The following is a 12,603-nucleotide window of genomic DNA, read 5'->3' on the forward strand; positions in this document are numbered from 1 at the left end:
TTGGCACCTGCCTTTGGCCCAGGGCGCGATCCTGGAGTCCCGGGATTGAGTCCCGCGTCGGGCTCCTGGCATGAAGCCTGCTTCTCCCTCTGCCTCTCTCTCTCTCTCTCTCTCTCTCCTTTGTGTCTATCATAAATAAATAAATAAATAAATAAATAAATAAATAAATAAATAAATAAATCTTTTAATTAATAAAAATGGTTAACTTGATTAACGAGTTGCAGCTGTTAGTTTCATCACTACCTAAGATGATGCCTAAGTGTTGGTAATACTATAATCCAGACAAAGTCAGTAACAGTATAGAGAATACAGTTTTTTTGTAGAAAGTACAGTTTAGGGCTTAGAAAACAGTTGGCATTTTGAATTTCTATAAATAAATTTGAAGCTGAGAAGAGGCTGATTCATATCATCAACAGGTACTTTATAGATTTCTACCTAAACAAGTAACACTAGAAACTTAGGCCTTCTCCTGTAACCACGAGTTGGTTTGATCTCTGAATTATTTACAGAAAAATTAGGATCCTGTAACAGAATTTGCATTTCAAGGGAAGAGGAATCCAGAGGACATTCTTTTTCACTTATGGGCATTTCAGGATCGGTTTTGAAATTGCTGGAATCATTACCATCTCTGTAGAGATGCTGGGGGTAGTTTACTTTCCGGCTGTGACAAGAGTGTTAGCCACCATTGAAAGAGCCATAATGGAGTGTATCACCTGTCACTGAGGAGCATTTATTGAGTGCTGATTATGTGTAAGGTTTTGTGCAAGGTGCTAGAAAGATGAAGGCATGTTCTATATTTGTAAGGATTTAAATGTTTAATGGGAAAATAGACATATAAATGAATAACTCTAACAAGATGCTTTTTTTAAAGAACTGGATTTAACCCAAGATTCAAGTGTAGGTCTGTCTCTTGACTCCAATTTATTTGTGCATTTGGAACATATGCTTTTAAAATTAAAAATAGCTTTTCATTGCAAAATCAATACATAATACTTGTAGGAAGCATTTTAATACAGCTGAGCAAAAAGAAGGTAATAGAAATATCCACACTGCCAGCATCCCACCTTGAGAAGTGTCAACATCTTGATGTATATATAGCCTTTTAGACCTTTTGCTATTAATGTGTACACATATATTTTTAAATAAAAGGGAATATACTATATATGTACTTTCTTTTTTTTTTTTTTTATGTACTTTCGATGAAAATACTTATATAGGGCAGCCCCGGTGGTGCAGCAGTTTAGCACCACCTGCAGCCCGGGGTATGATCCTGGGGACCTGGGATTGAGTCCCGCATTGGGCTTCCTGCATGGAGCCTGCTTCTCCTCTGCCTGTGTCTGTGCCTCTCTCTCTCTGAATAAATAAATAAATAAAAATCTTTAAAAAAAAAAAAAAAAAGAAAATACTCATATATGTCATTTTCTAGTGACTGCATAGCATTCTGTTGTCCAGTTGTGCCCCAATTTATTCAACCAATTCTCAGTTTTTTGTTCATTCAACACTTACTGAGCACCTACTGTATTCCTGGAGCTATCTTGGGGTTAACAAAATTGGTATTAATTGTTTATAATTTTTCATTCTTCTAAATAGTGCTGCAATAAACATCTTCCTTACATACTTGTCTAGTTGCTCGCTTGGGATAATAATAATTGAGCATATACTATATATGCCAGACAGTCTGGACTTCATTACATATATTTTCTCATTTAATCATGATCCAAGAGGTAATATTGTGATTCCATTTTTCAAATGAAGAAACTGGAACATAGTAAAATGAAGTAATTTGTCTTAGGTCATAAAGCAAGGAAGTACAAAGCTAGAATTCAAGTTCAAATTTGTGTGATCTTAAATTCATGCACTGCTAGCAATGTTGAGATGAAATTACTGCCTCAGAAAGCATAAAGATCTTTTTTTTAAGTAGGTTCAACCCAATGTGGGGCTTTAACTCACAACCCAAGATCAAGAGTTACAGATAATAAACATTTTTAAGATGCTGAATTACTAATTTGCCAGCCAGAAAAGTTTTACCAGTTTCAACCTTTACACCATACCCTTACAACACTGAGGTCAGCTGCTCCTGATTCTTAAAAATAAACCTAAAAACTTAAAAAATCATCAATGTATATGGAAAAGGTTGATAACACAAATAAAAAATTTTATTTCAATTCAAATGCAGAGAAAAAAGAAAGAAGCAGTGTGAAGCTGAGAGACAAGTAAATAGACACAGAGACAAGAGAAGTCAGAGGTAGATATTGTCTGGTCACAGAGCAGTACTCATCTCCTTCCCATGTTCCTTCAGTTCACACCCAGGCCCCAGGACACCTTTTTCCTTTGCATGAACTTGGTTAAATAGTTTGTTTCTTGTAGCTAGAAGGTTGCATTTTAGGAAAATGTTCTCAACCTCTTACAGGTTTATAGGATGTGCCTTTTTGTGTATATGTAAGACTCAATACATATTTGCATATTTATTTCAGGCTTTGTTAGGTTAAACAAGAAAAGGTTAAAAGTGGAAGGAAAAATTCAAAATAACTCTGTGAGTGACGTAAGAGTGACTTGTTTACTTCCTATATTAGCTACATTTCTGTTTCTCATGATAAAAAATACTAAAATGTTCTACAGATTTTTAAAAGTCACCAATTTGATGTCATTGGGATTATTAAGTACTAAAGTATTTGGTTATCCTCAGCACAATCCTGAGTTGTCATTTCTCCACCAAAACTGTATTACCTTCCCCAACTGAATGATATATCCATCAGGACAGCTGTTCATTCACTAGGATTATCATGAGAACCTCTGGGCTTGAGTGGGACCTGTAACTTACAAATCACCTTTTGGTACCCTTTGGTCTTTTTTTTTAATATATTTTTTAAAATTTAAATTTAATTAATTAACACATAGTGTATTATTAGCTTCAGAGGTAGAATTCAGTAATTCATCAGTTGCATATGACACCCAGTGTTTATCACGTCACATGCCCTCCTTAATGCTCATCACCCAAGTACCCCATCCCCCCACCCACCTTCCCTCTTGCAACCTTCAGTTTGTTTCCTAGAGTTAGGAGTCTCATATGGTTTTTCTCCCTCTGATTTTGTCTGATTTTATTCTTCCCTCCCTTGTCCTATGATCCTCTGTCTTGTTTCTTAACTTCACATATGAGTGAAATCATATAATTATCTTTCTCTGATTAACTCATTTCACTTAGCATAATACCCTCTAGTTCCATCCATGTAGTTGTAAATGATAAGATTCCATATTTTTGACGGCTAAATAATATTCCATTATGCATTATATACCACATCTTTATCCATTTATTTGTCAATGGACATCTGGGCTCTTTCCATAGTTTGGCTATTGTGGACATTGCTGCTGTATCAGCGAAGTCAAACTTTCACTCTCTTCACAGATGACATGATACTCTTTGGTATTTTTTTTTAAGATTTTATTTATTTATTCATGAGAGACCGAGAGAGACAGGCAGAGACACAGGCAGAGGGAGAAGCAGGCTCCACGCAGGGAGCCCGATGCAGTACTCGACCCCAGGTCCCCAGGACCACGCCCCAGGCCGAAGGCAGCACTGAGCCACTCGAGCTGCCCTCTTTGGTCTTTTAAAAGGCAGTGTAGTATAGCAGTTAAAAGCCTGGGTTCCAGCGCCAGACTACCTTTTCTATTTATTTTTATTTTTATTTTTTTTCAGACTACCTTTTTTAAATCCCACCTTTGCCATGTGTCCACTTGTATGACTTCACGTAAACCATTTAACTTTTTGTACCTCAGTTTCTCAACTGTAAAATACAGGTCATAATAGCTCTTTCATATCATTGTTGTGGTGACTGGATAACAGAACATATATAAAATGCTTGGAGGAGAATTTGGCACAGGGTAAACACTCTATTACTGCCACTGCTACTATTTACTGCTGTTATATTTGGGGGACATAAAGTGAAAGGGACCTTGGATATTATTCATCATCACCACCTCTGTCATGACCCACACTTACAAGTCACTTGTTTTGAAAATGACCAACATAATTCAAGAGCAGAATTAGATTATTATCCCAAGGAGGAATATAGTGGGGCAGTGATATAGTTTACAATGAAGGTAACCAATGCCAGACGATCTTTGTGGTCTATGAGGACAAAAATGTTTAGTAGCTCAAGTTCCATTTGTGCGCACTTCAAATGTCCCCTTTGAGGCTTCCAGAGTCAGCATCTCTGTAATTAATCAGCCTGCAGAGTCTTCAGCAGCCACGCTTGCTACAGGTAGGTTATTTGGGGCTTTGTTTCTTGTATTTTTTTATTGTGGTCACCATTCTACTCCTGTAGCTGTGGTCTCTCTAACAAGTTATATGGTCTTGAATGTTCTCAGTGCTGAGAAAATACATATCTAGCTCTCTTTGTTTTCAGATGATAATTTCCTTTCAGACCTCTGTATAACTGATATTACAAGCAGTTCTGTCCCTGAGAAGTCCATCTTTCGTCCCATGGACTAAGAGGGTAATCCTATGCTGAGGGCTCCTTTTTATTTGTTTTTTTGCTTTGCTTCTTGTTTTATTTTGTTTTCATAAGTCAGGTGTCCAGTGGTAAGGTGGGAATTGGGAAAGTAGCTACATTTTTTAATAGACAGTTATACTGTTTGTAAGAAAGTGTTATAGGATAAAGTAGCCTCAGTGGAATTGGTTATAATCAAGGAAATATTTTATGTCTTAATTCAGTGTTTCCCAAGTCTGTCCTATAGAAAATGTATTTGGCTTGGTATTTGTTAGGTACTGATAGATAGTCCCTTAAAAAAAGGTTCTCTAGCTGACTAAAGTTAGAAAGTACTGCATCCTTTTCTTGAAAAGTCACAATTCACATTAGTATGTTAAAGATTCTGAGAAACTCCAGAGTAAAGAAACCCATTCAGCTTTTTCCCCCTTTATTGTATTTTAATATAATTTTTTTTATTTTACTTTTATTAATTTTTAAATTTATAAATGAATATAGGTAACATACAAATTAGAAAGTATAATATAATGAACACCTTTGAATCCTTCCCCTAACCCAAAGACTAGAAAATTGCCAATAACAGAGGTCTGTTTGTTCCTCTCCAATTTTATCCCTTACCTCCCTACAACAGGTAAGCACTATGCTACATTTTGTGTTTAGTTCTCTTCCTTTGGTGAGAGATTTTTATCACTGATCCATATATTTCTGAACAATGCACTATTTAGCCTTGCTTGTTTTTGAGCTTTATAAAAAATGGTATCATACTTTTTTCATTGAACACTGCTTCTAAGATTCATCTTTATTGTACCATGTAACCTTTGTTCACTCATTTTTCAGTGCTGGGTAACATTTTATTGCATGAATATACCACAGTTTACTTCTCCATTCACCTGTCCATCTACATTTGAGTTGGCTTTTTGTTTAGTCTAGTGTTGTCCTGTTTACTATTATTGCTTCTATCTAAGAGCAGCAAGAAGAAATGTGAGTCAAAGATATTGACAGATGTTATGATTATATTGTTTTGGAACAAGAGGGAAAATATGTACTGAGTCGCTGCTTTATACAAGATACTACTCAAGGGGATCCCTGGGTGGCGCAGCGGCTTGGCGCCTGCCTTTGGCCCAGGGCGCAATCCTGGAGACCCGGGATCGAATCCCACGTCGGGCTCCTGGTGCATGGAGCCTGCTTCTCCCTCTGCCTGTGTCTCTACCTCTCTCCTTCTCTCTCTGTTTGACTATCATAAATTGGAAAAAAAAAAAAAAAAAAGATACTACGCAAGTCAAAGTCTAAAATACAAACAAGAGGGACACCTGGGTGGCTCAGCGGTTTGGCGCCTGCCTTTGGCCCAGGATCGAGTCCCATGTCAGGTTCCCTGCATGGAGCCTGCTTCTCTCTCTCTCTCTGCCTCTCTCTCTGCCTGTGTCTCTGCCTCTCTCTCTGTATCTCTCATGAATAAATAAAAACTTTAAAAAAATAAAAAATAAAATACAAACATGGGGTGCCTGGGTGGCTCAGCAGTTCAGCATCTGCCTTTGGCTCAGGCTGTGATCCCAGAGTCCTGGTATCGAGTCCCACATTGGGCTCCCTGCATGGAGCCTGCTTCTCCTCCCTCTTCCCATGTCTCTGCCTCTCTCTCTCTCTCTCTCTCTCTCTCAGGAATAAATAAATAATATTTTTAAAAAGTAAATAAATATAAATAAAATAAGATGTCCTTATCTTCAATGATTGTATGGTCCAGTGACTGGGGATCAAAAAAATCTGTATTTCTCAAATCAGGATATAATTAATCCTGGGACACAAAAAGGCACAAAATAAATGATATATCTTTTGGATTTTCTTATAATTTGAGGAGATGTTCAGAGGTAGAATTAAATAACTGAGAAGTACCTTAAAATATGTTTACACCAAAATTTAAAAGGTCCTTTTATGAAAAATAAAATTTTTATGGAGTTTTCAAACAACATATCGGACCTCAAAGAAAGCTGTAAGGTGGTAAACCAATTTGGACTATACCCTCAAGACCTACTAAATTCAGGGGTGCCTGGCTGGCTCAGTTGGTAGAGCATGTAGCTCTTGATCTCAGGATCAGGAGTTCAAGCCCCACACTGAGCGTGGAGCCTACTTTAAAAAATAATAATAATAATAAATTCATTATCTTCTGTTGTTAGAGGTTTTCAGGCACAAAAATGTGAGAAGTGTTCATGTATGTAACTTAAGTAAAATGTGCCCTAAATAGAAATGATTAATTCAGGCAAAGTAATCAGGAAATGCTTCACAGAAGAGATAGCATTTTTTTTTCATTTGTCAGAGAAAGAGAGCACACACACAAGCAGGGAGAGGGGCAGGCAGAGGGAGAAGCAGGCTCCCTGCCAAGCAAGGAGCCTGATGTGGGACTCGACCCAAGCTGAAGGCAGACACCTAACCAACTGAGCCACTCAGGTATCCCAAGAAGATAGCATTTGAGCTAGACGTTAAGAAATAAGTTGATTTCCATAGTAAGAGCAGTCAGGACAGAGGAAACAGCATAGTTAAAGACAGGAACTTAAAAAAAAAAAAAAAGGGAATGGCACATTCAAAAAATAATAAGTTCTTTATGGGTAAATTATATATGCAGTGAAGAGCTGTATATAAGATTCCTATGATTTTCAGACATCGGTGCTGAATGTCATGTGGTTTTCCTTGCTCCTGATAAAATTGCTGTTGGATATTTAGGAAATGTTTAGCATGACAGGTAATATTTAAGATGAAGTCTTAACTTTTTTAAAAAATATGAATCAGGGGTACCTGGGTGAGTCACACTTAAGCGTCTACTTTCAGCTCAGGTCATGATCTCCGAGTCCCACCTTGGGTTCCCTGCTCAGTGGAAAGCCTGTTTCTCCCTCTCCCTCTCCCTCTGCCATTCCCCCTGCCTGTGCTCTCTCACTTGTGCTTTCTCTCTCTCGCTCTCTCTTTTTCTCTCTCTCAAATAAAAATGAATCTGATTCAGGTATTTACTCAGCAAACTCTTAATTCAGCTATTTTTTATTGCGGATACACAGATCAAAAAGATATTAGTCAAGATGTACATTAACTGGTAAGAGAAACCATTAGAACTCCCCCAAACTCTCACAGCCACCACCCCTTCTGCTATCTGTCCCATCCGCTGTGACCAGTGTTCATAGCCTAGCTCAGCCCCCCATGTGGGCACCAAATCTTATCCCTCACCTACTCCAGGATATCCCTTCAAACTGATTCCTCTCTCCTCATTCAGTTTTACCCATGCTAGTGGATCATTCATAGAAGCATAGAAACATACTCACTTTTCCCCCACCTTTAAAACCCTCTATTAGCCTATCTCTTTCCAGGTTCTGTATCATTCTGTCATTCCTCTTGTTCTTTTTTATAGCAAAAATTCTTCAAGAACCATTTCTAATTATTGTCTCTGATTCCTCTTCCTACATATTCTCTTAAATCCACATACTCTTAAAACTCACTGTATTCAGGCTTTCACCCCCATCACTCTGGAATTGTTCTTGCTATGGTTCCCAGGGACCTCCACATGCTAAATCCAGAGTCAACTTTTAGCACTCATTTTATTTAACCTATCAGCAGCTTTCGACACAGTTGATCGGTCCCTTCATCTGGAAGCACCTTTATCTCTTAGCTTCCAGGAACTATAGTCTCCCAGTCTTCCTACCTTATTGGCCATTTCTTCTCTGTCACTTTTGTTCATTTCTCCTATTTCTGGAATCCCTGGAACTCTGTCCTTAGACCACCTCTCTTCTCTGTCTATATTCACTTCCTTGGCAATCTCATTCAGGCTCATGGCTTTAAAATCTGTCTGCTACTGACTCCTAAATTTATATCTCTCATCCAAAGTTTTTCAATGTCAGTGCTATTAGTGTTTAGGACCAGATAATTCTTTGTTGGGTGAACTGTCCTGTGCATTATAGGATGTTCAGCAACATCCCTGGCCTCTACACACTGGACGCCAGTGGCATTCCACCAACTATGACAACCAGAAATGTTCCAGACATTGCCAGATGTCCCCTGCAGACAATATCACATCTCTCTCACACCCCTCCCCATTAAGAACCACTATTTCTAGCCTGAACTTCTCCCCCAAACTCCAGATTTGTATATTCAGCTAATTGACACTTCTATTTGAATGTCTATCCATATTTAATATGATCAGGACCAAGCTTCTGATATATCTTTCTAAACACAATCCTCCCTCAGACTTTCCATCTCAATTAATTGCATATTATCCTTCTAGTTGCTTTGGCCAAAAACGTTGGTGGTTTCTTGACTCCCCTCTTTCTCTCACACCTATATCCAATTAATCAGTAAATCTTATGATCCTTTCCTTCAAAATATGTTTAGAATCTGAAACCCATCATTTCCTACCTGGATTGTTACAACTGCCTCACCCTTAACCCTACAGTCTTTGTATCACTAGAGTGACCCTATGAAAATTCATAATTCAGGGCGTGTCTCATCTCTGCACAAAAACCTCCAGCTGTTACTCATCTCACTCAAAGTAAAAATCAAAATCCTTATAGTAAGCTATCAGGCCTCCTGTGATCTCATCTTCATATTCCCCTCCCTCCCCTTTCTTAACATCTCCAGTCTTATCTCTTATTACCAATACCTTATTTACTTCACTCCAGCTGCACCAGCCTCCTCTCTGTTCCCTGAACACACCAGGCTTTGGTCCCTTTGTCTTTGCCCTTCCTCCAGATATGTTCCCCTGGCCTCGTTCAGGTCTTGGCTTAGATGTCAGTTTCTCAGTGAGGCCTTCCTTGGCCACAGGATTTAAAGTCTGAGACCACCACCACCACTTCCAACTCTTTTTCAAACCTGCTGTATTTTTTCTCTGCAGCACTTTCTTCGTATTACAGATGGTAGAGAGGCAGTGCTGCATCATGCTTAGGACAAACTCTAAAGGCAGATTGCCTGGGTTTGTATCCTAACTCTTTCACTTTCAACATGTAAGGCCTTGGCTTCTCTGTGCCTCAATTTCTTTATAAAATGGAATCGTTTTTACCTCATGAGACTCTCATGTACGGTGATAGTTCATTATTATTACTGTTGTGTTATTATTATATTTTATTTATGAATTTCATTTATCTTCTCCCATTGGAATGTAAACCTCATAAGGGAAGTTTTTTGTTTTGTTTTTTTTACTTTGCTTATTGCTCTATCTTCAGCTTCTAGAACAGTGCCTGGCATATAGTAGGCAATTAATAAATATTTTTTAATCACATTGTCAACCTCTGGAAAGAGTAATGAGGAAAAGAAGGATCCAGAAGGACTACAGTTCTGTGTGTACTATTTAAAACTTTTACCGAAAGAATGGATTCATGATTTACTTGTGTCCTCAAAAAGCTTATAGGCTTATGTGGAAAAAAGACATGTAGACAAATGAATTCCTAAAGGATTCATGTGAGATTGAATTGTTACAGATGCACAGTTCAGATAAAGTACAAGAGGGATGGGACAGTCTTACAGGCAGAGGGAATAGTATGTGCAAAAGCAAAGAAGTCTGAAACAGAATAGCAGCTCTGACAGATTTAAGCAGTGGAAATTGAGAGGACTTGTCAGTGTTCTAGGCTAGTAACTGCTCCATCATCCTTTTATCTCACCCACTCCTCTATTCCAGCATATTCAGCTAAGTGTTTGGCTGTAATTAGAAGATTATTACTCCATTAAGGCAAATATTTGTGGGGGTTTTTTCTCATTATTTTCCAGAAAGTCTTTTTCTAGGTTCCTGCTTTCCATAAATTCCATTCATTTTGTTTCATTATGCCACTTCACATTTGATTCTGGCTTGCTTTTGTGTCTTTGCTTTTTTGTTATGAAGAAACTCACATATAACTTCTATTTGTGGAATTACAGAAAAAAAAAAAAAAAGGAAGTTAGGGCACCTGGGTGGCTTGGTCTGTTGAGTATCTGCCTTCGGCTCGGGTTGTGATCCCGGGGTCCTGGGATCGAGTCCCTGTGTCGGGCACCCTGCTCAGTGGGTAGTCTGCCTTTCCCTTTCCCTCTCCCCCTCCCCACTGCTCTCGCTCTTTCTCTCTCACTGTGTCTCTCAAAATCTTTTAAAAAGAAGTTTTTTAAAAGGAGGAAGACATAGATACTAGATAGATAGATAGTCTTGTTATATAACTTTGTTTAGGAACACAGTTGTTCAACTCAATGACTTTATTAATTAAAATCTAAAATCCTTTAAGTGTTAGTATCTACTTCCTTACCAAAGACTGAAAAGTTTTTTTTCAATGTGTGATGTAAGAGTTTTTGAGGTTGACTTTTTTTTAAGATTTATTTATATATTTGAGAGAGTGAGAATGTGTGCGCGTGGGCGCAAGTTGGGGGAAGGGCAGTGGAAGGAGGAAAGAATCTCAAGCGGACTCCTGCTGAGTGCAGAGCTAGACCGAGGCTCAATCTCATGACCCATAAGATCACGACCTGAGCCAAAACCATGAGTCAGATGCTTCACCAACTGAGCCACCCAGGCACCCCTTGAGGTTGACTTTTTAAATTCAGGGCTTTGGGGGTTCCTAGGTGGCCCAGTTGGTGAAGCAGCAGCTGACTCTTGATTTCAGCTTAGGTCATGATCACAGGGTTGTGAGATCAAACCCCACGTCGGGTTCTGTGCTGGGTACCTGCTTAAGATTCTCTCTCTCTCCCTTTCCTTCTGCCCTTCCCCATCTCTAAATTAATTAATTAATAAAATCGGGGCTTTATTCCTGCCCACTTTGCTTCTCTTCATAAAGTTAGGAATGATGACAGCACACATTCCCTAGGTTAGTTCCTCCTACCATCTTTGTTTACATCTTGTCTCACACTGAGTTGTAACTGTGTATCTGCTCCTAAGAGTCCCTTACAGGTAGGAATCATAATAAGTGCACCTAGCTCAGTGTCTGCTTGGTAATCGATGCTTAGTAAAACACTTGTTAAATTGAATTGAAGTGAACTGAATTGAATTAGATTATGATATCACAGGAGAAGGGAATTTTTGAGTTTGCTTTTCAAGTGAAATTGATTTAAAACAAAGCTAGAAAAGAAAAATCATTCTTTTGTTATTGTTTTTATACATAGTCTAAATTTGGGGTATAGATACCAATATGTTCATCACCCATAATATTTAAAGCATTCTGCAGTGACTCATCAAAGTCCTCAAATAGATCCTTTTTAAAAGTCACAATAGCCCTAGGAAACAAAATTAGACTTGGCAAATATAAATAGTATTTTCCCTTTTCAGTTAAGAATGTGGGGTCCTGTTGATACACAGAGGAGGATCTTTAAGTATAATTTCAGTTAAGTTACTTCTTTTCTTTGCACTGGTAGCAGAGTCTGAAGTGAAGCAGAGATCACCTGATAAATTCCTGTAGGCTTTCCCAGCACATCTGTTTCATTCTTACTGTAAGTCACTAATCAAGGACTTCTTGTGTTATCTTTCAAAAAAGCAATGCTACCTCATTTCCTGACACTTGTTCTCTGCCCTCTGAGTGTTTCCATTCCAACTGGCCAAGAAACAAGGCCAGACAGAGGTGCCTGTCTTTTAGTAGGAGAATAAATAAATTTAGCTTCTACTCCTCTCCTTTGTTTCTTTTGCAAAGGAATTTGGAATTTAAATCCTCTGAGTCTAGAATCGGCAAGGTCTAAAGCTCTAAAACAATGGTGATACTAGGGTGCCTGGTCATCCCTCCAGCCCTCTGCTACAGACCCGTCTCCTGAGAGAGGGTAGCACACTTAGAAATACTGTCCCAGAACTCCTGTGTGATAGCAAAGGCTATACCCCTTGCCAACATGTAACTATTTCATCTTTTTTTTTTTCTTTTTAAGATTTTATTTTATTTGAAGGAGGGAGAGGGAGAGAGAATCTGAAGCAGACTCTGAGCTGAGCACAGAGCCTGGCTTGGGGCTTGATCCCACGATTGCAAGATCATGACCTGAGCCAAAACCAAGAATTGGATACTTAACCGACTGAGCCACCCAGGTGCCCCAAAGTGTAGCTCTTTTAGTGAGTTCATTTATTCGGTATACCTTCACTGGGTCCCTACTAGATACCAGCCTAAGTTCTATAAGCCCTGGAGATCCAAGCTGAAAAGTCCTAGACCTGCCCTAAGTAGTTCAC

General features: G+C 38.6%; 1 protein-coding gene across 3 annotated transcripts in view; it reads left to right on the forward strand.

Moving 5' to 3' along the window:
• VPS45 (vacuolar protein sorting 45 homolog) overlaps positions 1-12,603 on the forward strand; it is a 74,409-nt gene that overhangs the window by 55,319 nt on the left and 6,487 nt on the right. The gene's annotated exons all lie outside the window — the stretch shown is intronic.

Source organism: Canis lupus, chromosome 17 (genome assembly GCF_003254725.2).
Source record: "Canis lupus dingo isolate Sandy chromosome 17, ASM325472v2, whole genome shotgun sequence".
Lineage (NCBI taxonomy): Eukaryota > Metazoa > Chordata > Mammalia > Carnivora > Canidae > Canis > Canis lupus.